Source organism: Ornithorhynchus anatinus, chromosome 15 (genome assembly GCF_004115215.2).
Source record: "Ornithorhynchus anatinus isolate Pmale09 chromosome 15, mOrnAna1.pri.v4, whole genome shotgun sequence".
NCBI classification, from domain to species: Eukaryota; Metazoa; Chordata; class Mammalia; order Monotremata; family Ornithorhynchidae; genus Ornithorhynchus; species Ornithorhynchus anatinus.
In genome coordinates this window covers 20,206,390-20,227,647 of record NC_041742.1, presented here as the reverse complement: position 1 = coordinate 20,227,647, position 21,258 = coordinate 20,206,390, and the positions used below count along the sequence as shown (strand labels likewise).

General features: G+C 41.6%; 1 long non-coding RNA gene across 2 annotated transcripts in view; it reads left to right on the top strand.

Annotated features, from left to right (window-relative positions):
- The window catches only part of LOC103170847, a 217,440-nt gene that overhangs the window by 175,120 nt on the left and 21,062 nt on the right, over positions 1-21,258 (top strand). For both annotated transcript variants that reach the window (XR_005660879.1, XR_005660878.1), the window contains exon 3: positions 21,048-21,111. This is a non-coding gene — a long non-coding RNA (uncharacterized LOC103170847). The remainder of the gene's footprint in view (positions 1-21,047; positions 21,112-21,258) is intronic.

Sequence of the window (21,258 nt, the reverse complement as noted above, 5' to 3'; positions counted from 1 at the left end):
GTCAATCCTACCTCGTTCCCATTGTTGAAAATATCAGATCCCACCCAGTAAACACTTGCTCACCCAAAACACCCATCTTCCCCCACAACTAACTCTTGAAGCTAGGAGAATCTTTTCTCGGATTCCTTGGACGGAGAAATTTGCCAGACACTGGAAAAACCTGTTTGCTTGAAAAATAAGACAGCCGCTTGCCTTGCTAAAGAGCCAGGAGTGAAATATAACCTTGGGTATAGCCTCCAATTCAATATGCAGTCATTTGTTTCAGATTTGCAAGAAATGAGGAAATTGATTCTTCTTGCTATTTTCCGTGGTTATAAAACGTAAATCATGGCGAGATTTGTGATGGTTTTGATGGTAACAAATTTCACTAAGTACACAAATTCTCTCTTTGGAGATTACAGTGCTAGTAAATTAGTCATAAGGATTTATATTAGATGATAAAAGAGCCCTTTGCTTTTCTCAACCCTCCATGTTATTAGCAGAAAAATGAAACCTCCGTCTCTCTAATCTAATTTTCCTGACTTACGAACTATAATCTTCTACATCAGCAGCAGTATACTTAGTTTCCAAGAATGCTTCTTCACAGTTGCTTGGGCATAGACTGTGCTTTGAGCAATATTTCTTTAATCCTTATCACGACTTGATAGATTAAATTGACAGCCGAAGCCTTCAAATGCAGTTAGTTTACTAGTATGGAAAGGAACCCCATGATCCCAAATCTTTCCTGGATGGGATGTGTCCTCACTGTGGACAGCAGAAGGATACCCAGCACTCTGCTTAATAAGTAAACTGCTAAAAGGAAGCCAATAAAACTGTTTTTTTTTTTTTAAAAGAAGGTTATCAGTAGGAAAGCACCATGGCCTAGTGGATAGGGCACAGGCCTGGGTGTCAGAAGGACCTCCATTGAAATCTTGGTTCTGCCACTTGTCTGCTGTGCAACCTTGAGGAAGTCACTTAAGTTCTTTGTGCCTCAGTTCCCTCATCTGTAAGATGGGGATTAATATTGTGAGCTTCTTGTGGGACAGGGATTGAGTCCAACCCTATCTTGTATCTACTTCAACCCTTATATCAACCCTTGTATCTACCTCAGTGCTTAGTATAGTGGCTGGCACACAGTGAGCACTTAATAAATACTGTAAAAAATAGCTTGTGAGTTCCTCGAAGAACAGGCACCATATCTTTGACTTCAATGCGTATTCGTTTGTAGTATTAGCAGCATTTATTGAGCATCCATTTAGTGTGGTGTAGTTAAACTAGGCTCTTGGAAGCGCAGAATAACAAAGGGACGTATTCCCTGCCCACAAGGAGCTAACATTCTGATGGAAGAGACAGACAGAAAAATAGTTATAGTATTAAGTACTATGGTACTTAAGCGGTTAATAAGGTGCCAAGCATTGAACTAAGTGCTGGGATAGATGCAAGATAAGCAGGTCAGGCACAATCCCTGTCCCACATGAGATGCCCAATTGAAGTGGGAAGGAAAGCTCTAGAGTGGTCAAAAGAAAGGATTGACTACACACGTATACATGATGGTGAAAATAATTTTGTAAACTCCCCCTTAGGCTGTATGCTCGTTGTGTCTCGGGAGCGTGTCTACCAATTCTGTTATATTGTACTCTCCCAAGGGCTTAGTACAATGCTCTGCACGCTCTAAGTGCTCAGTAAGTACCACTGATTGAATGCTTTGTTAGTTACCCACTATCCACTACAGTGCTCTGCACTCAGTGAATGCTATCGATGATGAAGGCATATTAGCCTAATGTCCAGGAATGGGCTGACTCTCTTAGAGCACAAGATTGGAGATGATTCTCACATCAAGAAATAAAGTGAAAAATCCAAGGTTAGCAAATGTATCCCTATAACAAAGAATGCTGCTAAAATGCAAGTGAAGTCGATGATTGTCATTTAGGCATTGACCTCATCGGTCACTCCTCCAAACGGATCACATGTCACCTTCAGTGGCATCTGTTGGATGGCAATTATTTATTCAGCCATTTTAACCCATTATAGTTGTACTACCTTGGGATATAAGGAGAGTCTGAACAAAAGTGATGATTTTGTGGATAATAATTTTGGTATTTGTTAAGCGCTTACTATGTGCAGAGCACTGTTCTAAGCGCTGGGGTAGACAGGGGAATCAGGTTGTCCCACATGGGGCTCACAGTCTTAATCCCCATTTTACAGATGAGGTAACTGAGGCACAAAGAAGTTAAGTGACTTGCCCACAGACACACAGCTGACAAGTGGCAGAGCTGGGATTCGAACCCATGACCTCTGACTCCAAAGCCCGTGCTCTTTCCACTGAGCCATGCTGCTTCTCTATGCTTATCTATTATGTGGATAAATATGAAGGGATGAATCTGGGAAGTACTGTGGAGGAAAGCCGGCAGGATTTCATCGAAGACTGAATGTCAGAGTTGACAGGCCGCAACCGGTAAGGAATGATGCAAAGGTTGCCTATCAGCTTCAGCTCAGGGAAGACAGCACTGTCATCCATCGTAGGGGGAGGTAGGGGTTTAAGGATGATGATGAGGAGCTCTGTTTTAATCAAAAGGTGGCAGTTATTTATATTCTCCCCCGCTAGATTGTAATCTCCATGTGGGCAGGGAGTGTGTCTGTCAAACTCTGTTGCTTTGTACACCCCCATGCACTTAGTACAGTGTCCTGCACACAGTAATTAATACCAGGGACTGATTGATCCAGGACAGGATTCTCTGAAATTGAAGGGGACCCACCATACCCAGAGCAGGCAGTAGAAATTCAAGTTCCAGAGGAAGGTCTTAGAAAATGAGTTGTAGAATTTATTTTATTAGTATTTAAAAATTAATCAAAATGTAGTTAACATTCCAAACTGTGTCTGGGATATCCAGATCATAATGTCCAAAGTACATTTTCAGGAAATAAATTTTCCAAATATATCTCATTCTTTTCCATATTAGTCAGGAGATTGCTGACTAAAGCCCCTGTTACCGGCGGGTCATGGAAGCAGCTTGGCCTAGAGGATGGAGCATGGACCTGGGAGTTAGAAAGACTCTAATCCTGACTCCGCCACTTGTGTGCCGTGTGACCATGGGCAAGTCTTTTCTCAGTGCCTCACTTAGCTCATGGGTAAAATGGGGATTAAGGCTGTGAGCACCAAGTGGGAAACGGACTGTGTCCAACCTGATTACTTTGTATCTAACCTAATATTTAGGCTTAACAAACACCAGGAAAAAAATCAGCAAGGCTAGAGAGAGTTGGCTTAACTTGCTTTGCAGTCCTGTTTGGCTCAGCTTTTGAGGTCGAGAAAACAAGCCATGTGAATGCAGCATTCATCAAAACGAATAATTAAAAAAGGGTGCTCTGTAAGAAATTATTTTTTGAACCTGTTTGCCAAGAGAATGGAAAGGACTGGAGGGTTATGTAATGAGTACAACTTGAACATCAAAAGGGAAAGGAGTAAATTGGTCCACACTTACATTCCTCTCTTCATGAGAGGATACTTTTTCTTGCTAAATCTTCGGGTGGCTGCCACTGATTGAATTAAATGTTTGAAAAGGAAAGAAAGCTGAATTGTGGAAAACACTGTCATCGTAGAATTCTCTCTCAGGACTGATTCTTACCATCGGCTGAGCCGACTTGACATAATTTTTTAAAATGTCTTGTCTTTCCAAGAGCTCTGAGGAAGAAAAATTTCATGATGAGCAAGCAAAGAAACAGACCAACCAACTGGAAAAAAAAAATTTCTGTCTGCATTCTAAAACTCCAAATTCTAAGCTACAACATTATCCTGTTGTGAAGGGTTGGCTTGGATTTCAGACTGGCATATGTGGGGTTTTTTTTTTAAAGTTCAAATAGCTTTTTGAGCAGGGTCCTGGAGACAGGGTTGGAAAATTTGCCCTCAGCATGAAGGAAGATGGGGCCATTGTCTTTTCCTTTAGTCTTTGAAATCCCTTGAGAAGGGAGAAAGTGATTTCTATTGGTCAGAAGCATTAAGACCATTCATGGCTAGGACTACACCAAAGAAAAAGGTAAAGTTGTCATTACCTGGAGAATTAGATTGGGGATTTGAATGATCTGGACTGCTACCATCAATCATTTATTCATTCAATCATTTTGAGTGCTTACTGTGGACAGAGTGCTATACTAAGTGCTTGAGAGAGTACAAGGTAACAGATTTGGAAGACATGATCCCTGCACACAAGGAGCTCTGTTTAGAGCGAGAAACAAAACATAGAATAAATTATTGTATATGCATAAGAGCTGTAGGCCGAGGATAGGGTGAATATCAAGTGTTTAAAAAGGGTTCAAGTCCAAGTGTGACTCAGAAGAGAGAGGAAGAAGGGGAAATGAGGACTTAGTTGGGAAAGGCCTCTTGGAAGAGATGTAATTTTAATAAGGCTATGAAGGTAGGGGAGAGTGTTCTGAGCATGCCATAGTGGTTTGAGCATGGGCCTGGGAGTCAGGTCATGGGTTCTTATGCTGACTCTGCTACTTGTATGCTATGTGACCTTGGGCAAGTCACTTTTCTTCTCTGTGCCTCAGTTGCCACATCTGTAAAATGGGGTTTGAGAATGTGAGCCTCATGTAGAACAGGGACTGTGTCCAACCTGATTTGCTTGTATCCATCCTAGTGCCTAGTACAGTGCCTGGCACATAGTAAGGGCTTTAAAAATACCTTAATTGTTATTATTATAAAAAAGAGGGAGCAAGTTCTAGGCCAAAGGGAGGATGTGGAAGGAGGGGGTCATTGATGAGGTAGATGAGATTGAGGTACAGTGAATAGGTTCATCTGTTATTATTCTTGTGGTATTTGTTAAGCACCTACTATATGCCAAGCATTGCCCTAAGCACTTGAGTAGAATCAAGGAGAATGGGTTCACAGTCTTAATCGCCATTTTACAGATGAGGTAACTGAGACACAGAGAAGTGAAATGACTTGCTCCAGGTCACACAGCAAAAAAGTGGAGGAGCCGGGATTGGAACCGAGGTCCTTCAAGGTAAGGGAGGAGGGGTCAAGCTGATTAAGTGTTTGAATTTGTTGCACCTTGTGCCCCAGGGGAACATGTCTAGCAGGATGAGTGAGTTGGGGTCTCTGCAAATCATGAACACTCAAACCAATTGTCCTGACCGGGTTCTCGGGGCTGGAGTCACAGAATGGGCATTCTGAAACATTTTGCAACATGTAAGTGCTGACTAGGGTAAAAGCACTGTCCTCTGCACTTCTTCTGAGAAAGTCACTTCACTTTTCTGTGCCACAGTTACCTCATCTGTAAAATGGAGGTTGAGACTTGGAGCCCCTCGGGGGATAGGGACGGTGTCTAATTTGATATGCTTGTACCCATCCCAATGCTTAGTACAGTGCTTGGCGCATAATAAGCACTTAACACATACTATTATCAACATCACTACTAATGTAGATAGAAGATAAGCAGGTCATCTGTTGTTCCTAATGGAAGACTTCATTGTCATCATTGTTAGGTAAAGCTGATGTCAATAAGTAATAGTAATAATTATAGTATTTGTTAAGCACTTAACTATGTGCCAGGCACTGTACTAAGCGCTGGGGTGGATACAAGCATATCAGGTTGGACGCAGTCCCTGTCCCCCGTGGGGTTCACAGTCTCAATCCCCATTTTACAGATGAGATAACTGAGGCCCAGAAAAATGAAGTGATTTGCCCAAGGTCACACAGCAGACAAGTGGCGGAGCTGGCATTAGAACCCATGACCTCTTGACTCCCAGTCCCATGCTCTATCCACCACGCTATGCTGCTTCAAATAATTCAGTGTGGCTTTTTTTTTTTTTTCAGAGTTGGGGGGAGGGTACTCTTTAAATGCTGACTATGTGCCAAGCACTGAGACAGATACAAGCTAATCAGGCTGGACACAGTCCCTGTCCCGCACGGGGCTCACAGTCAAAGTAGAAGGGAGTAGGATTTAATCCCATTTTTAAAGATGTGGAAACTGAGCGGTGGTGAAGCTTAGGTTAGTTGCACCAGGTCACATAGCAGATGATCTGCAGATCCAGTATTAGAACCCAGATCATATGACTCCGATTCCTGGCCTTTTTCCATGCTGCTTCTCTTGTGTTGTCAAGTTGTGTTGTCAACGTATCTTTGAGAGAAGAGGAAGAAACAGTTGGGGAAGAGGAAAAGGGAGAGGTGGGGAAAGAGAAAGACAGTTACTGGATGCACAAAGCCCCTCCAGATGACAGAGAAGCAGTGTGGCTTAGTGGAAGAAGCATGGGCCTGGGAGTCAGAAGTCTTGGGTTTTACTTCCAGATCCACCACTTGTCTCCCATGTGACTGTAGGCAAGTCACTTAAACTGTCTGTGCCTCAGTTCTCTCATGTTCAAAATGGGGATTCAGTATGTGCTCTCTCTCCTACTTATGGGGTCCCATATGGTTCAAGGACTGTATCTAGTCTGATTAACTTGTATGTACCCCAGAACCTAGAAGAGTGCTTGACACATAATAAGCACTAAATAAGTACCCAAGTATTATTGTTAAAGGAGGTCATATGCTCCATAGGAAGGCAATAGAACAAAAATGAGTTGTTTTGTTTCTCAAGCTGTGCCAAAAGTAGGGAGTTCCTGAACAGAAAGTGGAGGGCAGGGAGCAATGTGGGAGGGATATTTAGGTTTGGAGTTGTGATAATTTTGCATTTCTGATGTGTGGATTCTTGAATGTGCATCTCTTAAACTGACCAACGGGTTAGCTCTTGAAAATGTCACCTTTCAGTTTAGTACATTTTTTTTCCCCCCTTTGCAGCAATGTGTTTCTTTAAAGAAAAGAATAGAACATTCTCCATGGTTTAAAAAAAATAATAATTAAAAGGATAAATGCTTCATGACTTCATGAAGCCATTTTATTTGAAGGATAGAACAGATTAGGAGATGGCAATCCAAGGGACATCAAGAGTCTTTTGAAGGGGAAGGGAAATCAAATCCTGCATGTTGGTGAAGAACTTTTACATAACAATATTTTCCCCTGAGGGAGTTACTGAAGATTGTAAATGAAATGTTTTTGTGCAGCATATGTATAAAGGATTTGAGAATCTTTTAGTGAAGGAAAAAGGAAAAAACAACCCTATTATTAGTAGAACCAGATAAACAGTTTTGGGTGCATGTGTGAGGGAATGCTGATTTCAAGTCATTATTTATTATGTAAAAATTCTCTTATATTCTCTTCAGTGTATGGTTATCATTTAAAGGCATCATTAACCCCAACCAGGACATCTCTTCCCAGCGCTTTGAAAATATTTTTGCATTCTTGCATCCAGGTGGCCATCTGTTCTCTGAAAAGAAATGCTGCTGGTTTACATACTGATTCTGCTCAATAATGAGGAATGTCACTGAAAGGTCTCTTCAGGGAGAAATGCTCAAATATTTGCCTTCTCCAGGCTGATTCTTAAGTATTTCAGAGCTAAAATGAATAGTAGGGAGTGAATATCCACCTAGAAAACAAAGATCAATCAACCATATTCACTGAGTGCTTACTGTATGAAGAGCACTGTACTAAATTTTTAGTTGAGTACAATGAATCAGAGTTGGTAGGCACGGTGTTTGCCCACAGTGAGCCTACAGTCTGGAGATAATGAGTGAGTCTTAAATAGCCTGCATCACTTTTTCACTCCTGCCAGGATTTGGGTGGTTGGACCGAGGTTTGTGTTAATAGGTGTTGAACGTCATGCACCGCAGCACTATTGACAATATAAACGATGGTATTTAAGTGCTTCCTGTAACTTTATTTATATTGGTGTCTGTCTCTCCCCGCCCCCTTTGCCCCCAGTCTGTGAGCTTAATTGTGGGCAGGGATTGTCTCTCTTTATTGCTGAATTGTATTTTCCCAATCGTTTAGTACCGTGCTCTTCACACAGTAAGCACTCAGTAAATTAGATTGAATGAATGAATGAAAAGATATGAGATAATCAAATGGAACACACACCCTGTCCAACATGGGGCTCAGAGTCTAAGAAGAAGGGAGAATGTGTAATGAAGCCGCATTTTACAGATGAGGATACTGAGGCACACTGTGAGCTCATTGTGGGCAGGAGTTTGTTGATATATTGTGCTCTCCCAAACACTTAATGTAGTGCTTGGCACACAGTAAGATCTCAATAAATACGATGGAATGAACGAATGAGTGAGTTAAGTGACTTGTCCAAGGTCGCCAGCAGGGAAATGGTGGAGCTGAGATTAGAATCCAGGTCTCCTGACTCTCAATTCTGTGCTCTTCTTGTCCTCACTGCTTCTCACGAATAATGAAGACCGTTTCCAGACCCCAAACCACGTGGACACAAGGTTACTCAAATGCACTGAAAGTCTCCACTTGTTGGACTTGAGGCTTCAGGTGTAGGTGAAGGATTTGGGCTTGAAAGCCTGAAGAGAATTCCTCTGTAATATCGTTTTTGTTTTTTGAGGTTATTTATTGAGTCCTTGTGGGTTGGCATTGACTAAACAGCTGTGGATTACCTAATAGGTGGAGTTTTCTTAGACTGTGGGATGCCCCCCCTGGATATTCTGTCTGATGGAATTATATCTGTTAGAATGTACTCTCCCAAGTGCTTTAATAGAATGCTCTGCACACGGGAGTTCAATAAATACCATTAAGTGATTTGTATCTATCCCAGTGCTTGGCACCAGTAAATACTTAACAAATACCAAAATTATTGATTTTTTGTTATGAGTACGAATTGGCAGTGTAAAGAGAGGGAAAGTCAGTAAATCCTTGACGAGTTTTCTGAGATCAGTAATTCCATTGTAACTATTGAATGCTTACTATGTGCAGAGCACTGTACTAAGCCCTCGGGAGAGTTAGAGTTGGTAGACATGATTCCTTCCCTCAAAGATGTAACAATCTAGTGCGGGGAGACAGACATTTAAAATAAATCAGAGTATAAGGATTTGTACATAAGTGCAGTCAGTCTGGGGATGGGCTGAGTATCAAGGTGCCTAAGGGTATTTATTGAGTGCTTAGTGTATGCAAAACACTATACTAACTTTTAGGAAGGTCCAGTACAACTGAGTTGGTAGACATGTTCCCTGCCCACAGCGAGATTACAGTCTAGAGGGGGAGACAGACATTAATGTAAAAGAATGATTTATAATATATAATTTAAGGGGTTCAGACTCAAGTCAGTAGGCAATAAAGAAGAGAGGGCAATGGTGAAAGGAGGGGCGGGTTAGGGAAGATTTGTAGGAGGAAATATTATTTCTGTGAGGATAATCGTCATCTGTCAGATATCGAGAGGGATAGAGTTGCAGGGAGGAGACAGGGAATGTGTCTGTTTATTGTTTGTACTCTCCCAAGCGCTCAGTACAATGCTTTGCACACAGTACGTGCTCAGTATATATGATTGAATGAATGAGGAAGGGTGTGGACTAGGGACCACCCATGAGAGGAGGTTGAGGCACAGTAAATAGTGTGGTATTATTATATTTAAACTTTATATAATGAAGAAGGCCTCCCGCAGTGCCCTGAGAAGTTTCCCCAGCCCATCCCAAGGAATAAGTCTATTATTTTTGCTCTTCATACCCCTCTTATGCAAATGAAGTTTATCCAGGGAGTGATTGGATTCAGTATTAACCCAAGGAACCAGAGACAAAGGGATGGGGTCATTTACCGACACATAAGCACTGTTATTTGAGTTGAATTCAGGGAATCTGAGTGTGGGTGGCACACAGGTGGCAGAACTGGGATTAGAACTCAGGTCCTCTGACTCCCAGGCCTAAGATCTTTTCACCTGCAACGTTGTTTACCTTTTCTCATGTCTTGGTCTGCAGAGTGTAACACTCCATATGTTTTTCCGGTCATTCCCCCATTGCATGAGGATAACTGAAGTCTTTTAGAGTGGTTGGGAAACTTCTGTTTTATTTCTCTACAGAGAATGTTTTACATTCGCAGTGTGCCCAGAGATCCAGTGTTGGGAGTCTTTCTACACATTTATAGTTCAATAGAATAAATTAAAATAACTTAAGATTTCTGAATTTCAAGATTTTTTCCCCCCCACATAGAATTTTGGAATTTTAGATTTTTTTCTGGAAATCCTATTTATCTTCTGGTAGAAGGAAACTGAGCTTTGAGGGTTTTAAATATCTCTGGGGTTATTCCAAAGTTTTATGCTCTTTTGAGATAGCTGGATCCCATGAGACATTTTCTTCTGAGCACGCCCCAAAGCAGGAGACATTTTAATTACTAATCCCACTCTGCTCTGTCATGGTCAGGCACACACAGGCTCATAGGAGGACAGAGAAATAGCAGAGACTCAAGGATCCAGACAAGAGGCAGATGGGGAGGTCAGTTAAAAACAGGATCTAAGGAATGGGACTTGGGATAATTATGAAGCAGGCTGAGAGTCGAAACTGGGTTTTCCCCAGCAGAGTGTGTGTTTTTCTCAAGGTGGTAGGGCAAACCACACCATCTGATTAAGGGCAAGAACTGAGCAGTTATTAATGGAACAGGTGGGCTTGCAAGGGGACTTTGCTGCCCCCCAGTGACTTAACTGAATCTTCACCTGGATTCCATATTTGAACCTTTTTGCTGACTGGATTTCCATTCTCTTTTTTTTCTTTAATATTGTATTCCTAAGCGCTTTATATGTGCTGGAGATTGAATTAAGGGCTGGGAGAGATAAAAGCTTATCAGGTTGGATACAGTCCATGTCCCACATCAGGCTCTCTGTCTTCTCATTTTACAGATGAGGTAACTGAGGCACAGAATAGTGAAGTGACTTGTCTATGGGTACATAGGAGCCAAGTGGCAGAACTGGGATTAAAACCCATTTCCTCTGGCTCCCAAACCCGTGCTTTATCCACTAAACCAAGCTACTTTCCTGTTGTTCTGTTGTTAAGGCGTTTGATGGGAGTGAGAAGGGCAAATTCAGGGAGGTGGGAGTCTTGCCCATAGATGGGCAATCTTGGAAAAAGGGGGCCTAAGAAAATTCTAAAATAGGAAGAAAATGAAACCACCTTAAAGAGATTTGGGATTGTCTAGAAGGTAGTCACTAAAAAGACCAGAGGCTATTGCCTGGGAATGCCACATTCTACAAGCGAGAGTCCTGATCCACAAACTCCTGCGCTTTTATTTTTGTTATAGTATTGGTTAAGTGCTTACTATGTACCAGGGACTGTACTAAGCACTAGATTTTAATGTCTGTGTTATTCATCCAGCCGTGCTGACAATTACAATGGGCCCAGCGTTACACAATTACAGCGTTATGCAGTATTATAATGTTTTGAGCATGGCGGTATTGGCTCAGTGGATCTGGGGAAATGGTTGTGAATTAGAGATGAATTTACAAGAGAAGAAAAACCTGCTGTCTGTATCGGCAAATAGTAATAAGGGTTCAGTCGTGTCACTTCTGCTGGTCCCCAAATGAATAGTGACCAGACCTCTTAGGATGGAAATGTGACACACGGTCCCCAAATGTAGACTCACTCAGTGGTATTTATTGAGTGCTTATTGTGTGCAGGACACTGTACTAAGTGCTTGGGACAGTATAATACAACAGAGTTGGTAGACACACTCCCTGTTCATAACAAGGTTATAGTCTAGAAGGGGGAGGTGGACATTTAATATAAAGAAGTAGAAGTCATCTTTGGTGCATTACAAACCACAGCTAAGTGTTAATTCGGTTGTGGCCGATAGGAAATAAGGTTATATTTTCTTGGGTTTTTGATGTTAAAGCATATGACCAAAGCATAACTGTAAAGCTGGAGGCTGAGGAAACCATTGCTTTTTTTTTTTTCTTTAACCATTTGAAGCTCTTAGCCACCACTTCTCTATGGGGTGTGTTATAGTAAGCATAGTAATGAGAAGAACAACAAGGAAGAAATGCAGCTGCAGAAATTATCAGTGACTGATCAATACAACTGTACAGCTTGTAGGGGTGAGGGGAACTTGGAAAGCAAATGGAGAAATTGGATGGTTTACAGCTGTCCTGTCAGGTCTTGTTTGGAGGGGAAAGCATCAATAAAACTTTAATGTTTCTCACTCTGGCAAGGAAGCAGGATAATTAGAACAATTGGATATTTTATTTGGTTAAATTCAGCACTGATGGCTTACTGGAAATCACCACTAACTCATCCCAGATAAAGGATAAGGATGGATAAAAGAAATTGCAGCTTTAATTTGGATAGGAAGACTTGACCTGAGATTTCATCCAGAACTCAATGGAATTAGATGCTAAACCATTCAGACGTTGTCACGTTTCTACTGTTCCTGGTGCCTTGTTACTCTACGGTTTGACTAGAACAGTAATGGAAATGTGTGTGAAAGGGATTAAGAAAGACTATAAGGCAGTATAAACTCACTGATATTTTCCTCCTCAGCTCCAGGGGCGATTAAAAGTGGGGAGGGCTTGAGGGTCCTTCTTATAGAGTCAGGGCACATTAGTGGTTTTGGAGAAGCTGAGGTAATTTTGGAAGGCTATGAGCAACTGCTAAGAGGGTCCCTGGACCCCTCCCATACTTCTTTCTGCCAAATGATTGATTGATTTATGGTATTTTAGTGCTTACTATGTGTCAAGCAGTGTTCTAAGCCCTGGAGTAGATACGAGCTAATCAGATGGTGATAGGTCATGGCCATCAGCACATGAAGAAGCAGCATGTACTAGTGGAAAGAGCATGGGCTTGGAAGTCAGAGGATCTGGGTTCTAATCCCTGTTCCATCATCTAATAATAATAATTGAGGTATTTATTAAACACTTATATGCCGGGCACTGTACTAAGCACTGAGGTGGATACAAGTAAATCGGGTTAGACATGATGCCTGTTCCGTGTGGGACCCAAGGGGCAGGGATCATGTCTGCTAATTCTGTTGACTTGTACTCTCCCAAGTGCTTAGTGTACAGAACTCTTCAAAAAATAGGTGCTCAATAAATACTATTGATTGATCACAGAATCAATCGTTTCCCTACTCCCTGTGCTCCTGAATGGTTCTAGGTACCTTGGGGATGTTGTCTGGGATAAGGATGTAATATAATGTTCCTAGTATTCTAGCAGAGAGGCAGCACTGCCTTGTGGAAAAAGCATGCACCTGGGGGTCAGAGGACCTGGGTTCTAATCCTGGCTCAGCCTCTTGTCTGCTTTGTGATCTTGGGCAACTCAGTTAACTTCTCTGTGCCTCAGTTCCCTCATCTTTAAAATACAGTTCCTTCAAATTTAAAATAGGGGTTCAATACCTGTTCTCCATCCTACTTAGGCTGTGAGCCCCATTTGACACCTCATTATCTTGTACCTACCCCAGTGCCTGTAGAGCTTGTCATACAGTAAGTGCTCAACAAATATTATTATTATTATTATTATTTTTATTACTCTCATCATCATTGTGGGCTAGTGGAAAGGGCTCAGGTTTAAGAGTCAGAGGACCTGGGTTCTAATCCTCTTTTCTAATGCTTGTCCTTGTGCAAGTTCCTTAATTTATCTGTGCTTCAGTTGCCTCAAATACGAAATGGTGATTCAATACCTCTTGTCATACTTGCTTAGATATTGAGCCCCACGTGGGACAGGAATTGCAATTTATCTTAGTGTATATTGTCTCCTCTAATCTGTAAAATCCTTTTAGGGAGGAGTTGCCTGTACCTACTCCTTTATATTGTACTCAAACTCTTAGTACATGCTCTGCACATAAGTGCTCAATAAATACCATTGATTGATTGAATGGTGTCAACCTGATTATCTTGTATCTATTCCAGTGTGTAATAAAGTGCTGAGCATGTAGTAGGTGCTTAAATACTATTATTATTACCCAAAGGGACACCTCTAGACGGACTTCAGATAGGAAGAATTTTGGTTTATCATCCTGCTTTCATTGTGAGATTTTCAGATACAGTGAAGGTTGAACTGGGCTGTGAAAAATGGTTCAGGCTCTTCATTTCTATGTTTGCAAATTCTATCCCATTTCTTTCACCTTCTTCCTCAATAAATCTTTCTCCCCTACAGTCTTGAAATATTCTTTTCCTAGACTGCCTCATTGATTCTGTAAAGCAATGTGTAATTTGGCAGAAAATGTAACAAATGCCACATTTCTTAATTAAACATATTTATTGAGTACTTACTCTGGCCCAAGCACTGGGCTAAGCACTTGGGAGATTCAGTAATGATTCCTGCCATCTGATAGCTTGCAATCCAGCTGGGGAGACAGACAATGAAATTTATTACAGATCCTATTATAGATCCTAAAGGATTGGTGATGGTGTTTTGTTTTTTTAATTCTAGAAGCGCTGAGGAACTGGTGTGAGATAGGGTGATAGTAATGATGATAAGTAAACAAGTGGAAAATAAATGCTTCCTTTGTGCCTAACACTTTAGGAAGTACCAGAGCTTAGAACAGTGCTCAGCATGTAGTAAGTGCTTAAAACAAATACCATTATTATTATTATTATTGTTATTACTAGGGTATATAACAAGCTAATCAGATTGGACAAAGTCTCTGTTCCACATGAGTCTCACAGTTTAAATAGGAAGGGAAAGCAAACATTGAATCCCTATTTGAGAGATGAGGAAACTGAGCAGAAAGAAGTGAATTGCGCAAGGTCACATGGCAGAATTGGAATTGGAACCCAGTCCACTGACTTCCAAGTCTGTGCTTTTTCAATTAGGCTATGCTCCTCAAGTGATTGAAAAAACAGAATCATCTGCTACCCAGAAATGGATGATGCCAGACTAAAACCAGTCAAACTGATGGAAGGATTGAAGTTGTTATTGTGGAAAAGGAAGAGGTTGATGGGAAAGGAATCTTGCTCATGTAAAACTGCTCTCATAACACTGGAAAATGTAAATGAATTTATCATACTTATTGAGTGCTTATTTTTTAATGTAATTTGTTAAGCACTTACTCTGTGCCAAGCACTGTTCTACGCCCTGGAATAGATCCAATCTAATCAGGTGGGACACAGTCCATGACGCACATGGGGCTCACAAGTCTTATCTCCCTTTTACAGATGAAGAAACTGAGGCACAGAGCAGTAAAGTGACTTGTCCAAGGTCACATGGCAGACAAGTGGCAGAGCAAGGATTAGAACCCAGGTGATTCTGACACCCAGGCCCATGTTCTATCCACTAAGCTATGCGGCTTATTGTGTTCAGAACACCGTACGAAGCATTTGCAAGAATACAGTAGATGCATTCCCGGCCCTCAGTGAGTTTGCAGTCTAGAGGGGGAGAAAGATATTACTATAAATAAATTCTGGGTATGTACATAATTGCTGTGGGACTGTGGTTAGGGTGAATTAAGGTGCAAATCCAAGTGCAAGGGTGATGCAGAAGGGAGTGGAAGAAGAGGAAATGAGAAGGCTTAATCAGGGAAGGCCTCTTGCTGATATGACTTCAATAAAATTTTAAAAGTGGAGAGAGTGATCGTCTTTTGGATGTGAAGAGGGAGGGTGTTCCAGGCCAGAGGCAGGAGCTGGGCGAGAGGTTGGTGGAGAGAGAGACGAGATTAAGGTACAGTGAGTAGGTTGGCAGTAGCCGACCAAAGTCCATGGTGTAGTTTGTAATAGGAAATTGGAGAGGTAAGGTAGAAGGAGGCGAGGTAATGTAGTGCTCAAAGCCTACAGTAAGGAGTTCCGATTTATGTGGTGAACGGGCAACCACTGGAGGTTCTTGAGGGGTGGGAAAATATGGGCTGAATGTTTTTGTAGAAAAATGATCAGGACAGTGGGATGAAATATGGACTAGAGTTGGGAGAGACAGGTGGCAGGGAGATCAGCAAGGAGACTGATGCAATAATCAAGTTGAAATGGGATAATCAGTCCATCATATTTATTGAGCACTAAGAGTGTACAGAGCACTAGTTAGTTGACATGGTCTCTACCCACAGTGAACTTAGAGTTTAGAAAGGAGAATGCTTGGATTAGTGTGGTAGCAGTTTGGATGAATTTTAGAGACGTCGTGATGGTTGGACTGGATTTGGTGACAGATGGAATATGTGGGTTACAGATTAAGTACGTGGGTTATTGAATGGTATTCAATCAACCAATTAATCCTGGGTATTAAGTGCTTACTATATGCAGAGCACTGTACTAAGCACTTGGGAAAGGACAATACAACAGAATCAGCAGACGTGTTCCCTGCCTATAACAAGCTTTCAGGCTAAATGTTCCTCAAACTTTATTCAGACCCATTATTTGTTTCACCATGGAGAAAGACCACTTGTCTACCTTCAAGCCTGTCTGTAACTAAGTTTGAATCAGTCCTCTGATCAGTCAATCAGTGGTACTTTTGAGTTCCTTCTGTGGGTCAGCCCTCTACCAGGCACTTGGGAGTGAACGTTGCAGTAGAGTTGGTAGGGACTCCCTGCCCATAATGAGCTTCTAGCCAGAGGAAGGTATGAACATAGAATTAAATTGCATATAGGAGACATGGGTGAAGGTAGGGCTATGTACCTTAGTGCTCTGAGGGCGGGTGAATATCAAGTGTTTAAGAGGTACAGAAGGGAAGGCAAGATTCACTTGCCAGCTATTTCCATTTTCACATTCTCTGTTGAGGACCCCGATTCTTCAAACTGGGTCTCAGGACTTCTTGCATGAGAAACAACGTGTCCTAGTGGACATCCTCCACGTCTGGGTGTCGGAGGACCTGGGTGCTAATCCCACTTCTGCCATGTGTCCGCTGAGTGACCTTGGGCAAGTCACTTAACTTCTCTGTGCCTCAGTTACTTGGATCTGTAAAATGGGGATTTGATCCTATTCCCTCCCATTTAGACTGTGAGACTCATATGGGACAGGGATTTTGTCCAACCTGATTAACTTGTATCTCTCCCAGTGCTTAGGTCAGTGCTTGGCACATAGTATAAAGTACCATTATTATTATTATTGCCCACTGTGTGGCTTAGGGCAAGTCACTAAACTTCTCTCTGCTTCAGTTTCCTCATTTTGTAAAGTGAGGATTTTCTTCTGTTCCCCCCCCCGACCCCTTAAAACTTGTAGCCCCATGTAGGACAGGGAACGTATCCAACCTAGATTCTATCTATCCAACCACGAGCACATAGTAAACACTGAACAAATTCCACTGATTTTTTTACTGGAGAAAAGAGGGGCAGCTCATTTTCTAGATAGTTGAGTTGGAGATAAAGAAGGTACCAGGTCAGCTGCTTTTGGGGCCGAGTGTCCGGAATAATTGATTTGTTGGCCTGGAGACATAAATTTTTGGAAAAGAGAGCATTTTCCAGATTTTATGTTATATTTGAGCTTCAAGAAGGGAAAAAAAGGGAGAAAAGGAAAGGGAAAAAATACCTGGCAGTCTCTTCTAAGCCAACCCATCTGTGCTTCAGGCCGCATCTGGAAGATGCAATCTAGCGCCTATGTTGTAAATTCTCCTTAAGCAGCTCACCTCCTCTTTTCCCAGTGGGACCCAGGCATCCTAATCCCTCATGGTCCTTTATCATACCTACCCTGAAGCCTCATCTCTAGGAAATGTCATGGAATGAAGGAATGGGGAAAAATCTGAGGGATCTGAGAAACAATTAAGAATAATCTCAGGCCGATTTGATGTCCTCTCCCTCACCCTCTTCTCCACACCAATTCTCACCCTTCTCAGCCTTCTCTCTCTTAGTGGAGTTCTCGCGCTTGATTTCAAAATCTACCTTCTCCACCTGTGTCTCCGACCCCAGTTCATCTCATCTTCTACGTGTACCAAATCTTTTTAATGGTATTTGTTAAGCATTTCAGGTGTGCTAAGCACTGGGGTAGACATAAGCTAATCAGATTGGACCAGGTCATATTCCATATCAGGCTCATAGCTTTAATCCCCATTTTCCAATGAGGTAACTGAGGCATAAAGGAGTGAATTTTTTTGCTTTCAAACTTGGGATTGTCCTTCCCCAAAAACATCATCTCTGGAGCCCATTGCTCCTTCCATTTCTCACTCCATCTCCCTTCTCTCATTTCTTTCTACACTCCTTTATTGGGTTGTATGCACCCATACCTCTACTAAATCTCCTAACTCACTTTCCTGCTAACCTTTCCCTCCCTCCCTCCTCTCTATAATTTGTTTTAGTATCCCTCCTATTTGAATGCAAGCAACTTGAGCGAAAGAACATGTTCACCAATCCTGTTGTACTCTCCCTAGGGTTTAGTATTGTGCTCTGCACATAGTGAAGGCCCAATAAATTAATAATAATAATTGAGGTCTTCGTTAAGCGCGTACTATGTGCTAGGCACTATAATAAGCACCTGGATAGATACAAGCAAATTGGGTTGGATACAATCCCTGACTCATGTGGGGCTCTGTCGCAATCCCCATTTTACAGATGAGGTAACTGAGTCACAGAGAAGTGAAGTGAATTACCCAAGGTCACCCAGCAGAGAAGTGGCAGAGTGGGGATTAGAACCCATGACCTTCTGACTCCCAGTCCTGTGCTCTATCCAGTACTCAATGCTGCTGCTTATATTGATTGATATTAAAACAGAATTTAGGTTTTAATTTTGGTAATCGGGTTCTTTATCTCGTGAAGTAAAGTGTATCCAAAATAGGTATAAAGAAAAAACGTAGGTGGTGGAAAAGAGGTAGGAGGGGTTGTGGATATTTTTTGGACTTATTTGAGGCACCAGTGAAGGAAAGTAAATAAATCGTTGCCACATTTCCAGAACTAAAATATTTTGTAGCCAACTCGGTAGCCTTGTAGGGTTTGGAAATCATAAATTGAGTGAAAATAGAGATAAGTGTATAGATATTTACTTGGCCTTTGAAATGAAAGTATCCTTTTTAAGGACAGCTTTCCTTTAAAGGGATATTCTTCGTTCTTCTTGGTTGGAAAAATATATGGCTAGTGAAATAATTGTTCCACACATTTTGTGTTTGATACAAAAGCATTCTTTGGTGAAATGACTTCTGACATGACTGGGTAAAACTATTGTTTGTTTTGGCACAAAGTCTTGCAAACGGGAATGGTGCAGTGTGTCTTTAAAAAAGAAAATCAAAAAATATTCTTGTTAGCTTTCCGAGTGAAACTTTTTCTGGATATCTCTGCTAAACACAAGCAGAATGGTAAAATATGTAGCCAAAATTCAGTCCTGCATCTTGTTAGATCAGCCTGGAATCTTAGCTTGTCCTCAGAGATTGTAGGAACTAGGAGCAAACCCTCCAGGGAACACATTTTATTTCATTCTTACAAAGAAGGGAGAGAGGGTTATGCCCTGTATTTTTTTTCAGATGCTAGAATTATCCTTGCCAAAAAGTAGTTTCCCTAGCAACAAGAGACAGGAGAAAACTCTCATACATTTTTTTCCCACCTACTCATTTTTTTTAATGCAGCAAGGCAGATGGTTTGGATAATGCAGGTATTACAGATTCTAATTTACTCAGTGTCGATTGAAGAAGCATAAATATTGAAGTGCTTGCATGCTGCAGTTTGCAAAACTACAGCATGACAACTCTTTAAAAGATGATTGCTTTCCAAAGTTCCACATCTATGAATCAATAATCCAAACCCACAGGACATTGGCAAAGTGGAGAACGGCAGAAAGCCCAAATCCCTCTGAATCAAGAAGGGAGAAAATTAGGCGGTGGAAAAAATCGGGTTCCACTGGGTGAGGAAGAAAGCCCCTGACTGCAGTCCAAGTAACAATGTCAAAGAAATTCAAGAATCCTTCATTTCACCCTCTCGTGTCTGGTCATAACCGAGAGGTCATTTACAAGTGACACTGGTGATGGTTCATTTTCATATGTGAGGACATCACTGTTTGTAGTGTTACTACTTGGGTTTGAAATATCTCAAGATCGCTTGTCTTGCGAAAGTGGATGTGTATGTGTGCGAGAGAGAGAGAGAGAGAAAATTTCTGCAAATTATATGTGAAAGATTAAAGATCCCTTTCTGTTTCCCCTGTCCACCATGACCTCAAGCAAAAGGGTTGACTCTTACCGCTGTGAATTTGATTCTCTCATCTTACCTGCCGTGCTACACGATTGTAACCGTTCATAGTGGAAGCCTAAATTGTGTTTGGATATAAGCTGGAGTGGGTTCTTCTCTCCTTAGCATTTATTTCGCATCTGCCAGTTTAGCTGAGGTCTTTCCTTTTTATATTTGATCGTGCCTGTTGTAATATGACTTTTAAAATACCAATAGTATCTCCGAAAGGCCAAGTTGGACTCTGAAATTTAACATTTAAATTCGTATCTGTTCTTTTCTCCCGAATCTTCTTCCAACTGCTCAAATTTTCTGGTCACGTTTAAGAGGTGCTGTCTAATCTTAAGGATGAGGGAGGCACCTCTCCCTCTGTCTCCCTCCTAAAATCTCCTTTCTGACTCGTGACTGAATGGCTGCCAGCCAAAAAGTCGACGTGGGCCACCCAAATGAATCACTCTTCTGCACCGAGTGCTTACTCTGTGCAGAGAACCGTACTCAGCACTTGGGGGAATGCAGTAATGTAGACCTGATCCCTGCCCTCAATTAGCTGAAAATCTACCCAAACACCCCAAGTTAATCTTTCCCTGAATATATTGGAGGAGCCCTGAAAGCAGCCAGGCCAATCCGTATGCATTGCCTGCAAAGTTGTTTATTGAATCTAATTCTGAGTTAATACATGGTTTCAGCTTCCACCAGCCAAGATTATGGCTTCTATTGTTCCTCGTTAAAACCCAGCCTCATTAGGAAATGTTGCCATCTGAAACCTTTTTAAAAAGGACTAATAGTGGCAATCCAGGTTTCTGTTTCCAACTGCAAAAGGGAGTTCAGCGTGTGCATATAAAACTGCTATTCTTTTATCACCCCCCTGCCCAGTGCTTGAAATTATTTCCATCTTTATTGGCGAGATGAAAGCTGGCCATTTCAGAACATTCAAAAGAATCAATGAGATGTTGTGGGACATAGATGTGTTTAGCCTAAATGAGGTCGCTTCAAATTGTCGTTGTTGCACCTTTGGGTTTTGCAGCACTGTGCTATCTGAGACTTTCTTCTTCTTTGTGTGCATTATTTATTAGGTGGTGTGATTATACTACATGGAGATGGAAGAATAAATTCTCTAAATGAAATTAGATTGAATACTCTATCTCAGACAGCTGCGAGAGAGCCCCATTCAAGACCTAAGATTCTGCTAAGTGATCAATTTATTTTCTTTAAATCGCAGAAGTGGGACCCAGGTCTGAAGGCAAACTAATTGAACACAACTCTTCACAGCAAAAGATAAGAAGGTAGGTGGAGTGGTACGGTTGAGAGTTGCTAGATTGCTTTCTAGAAACCCTTTTAATTAATAGCTGATGGACGTGGATGTTGATTTGGCTGAGGCTGCATTGATTGCCTCAAAAATGGGCTTTGGGTGCATCGTAGGTATTTTTGGA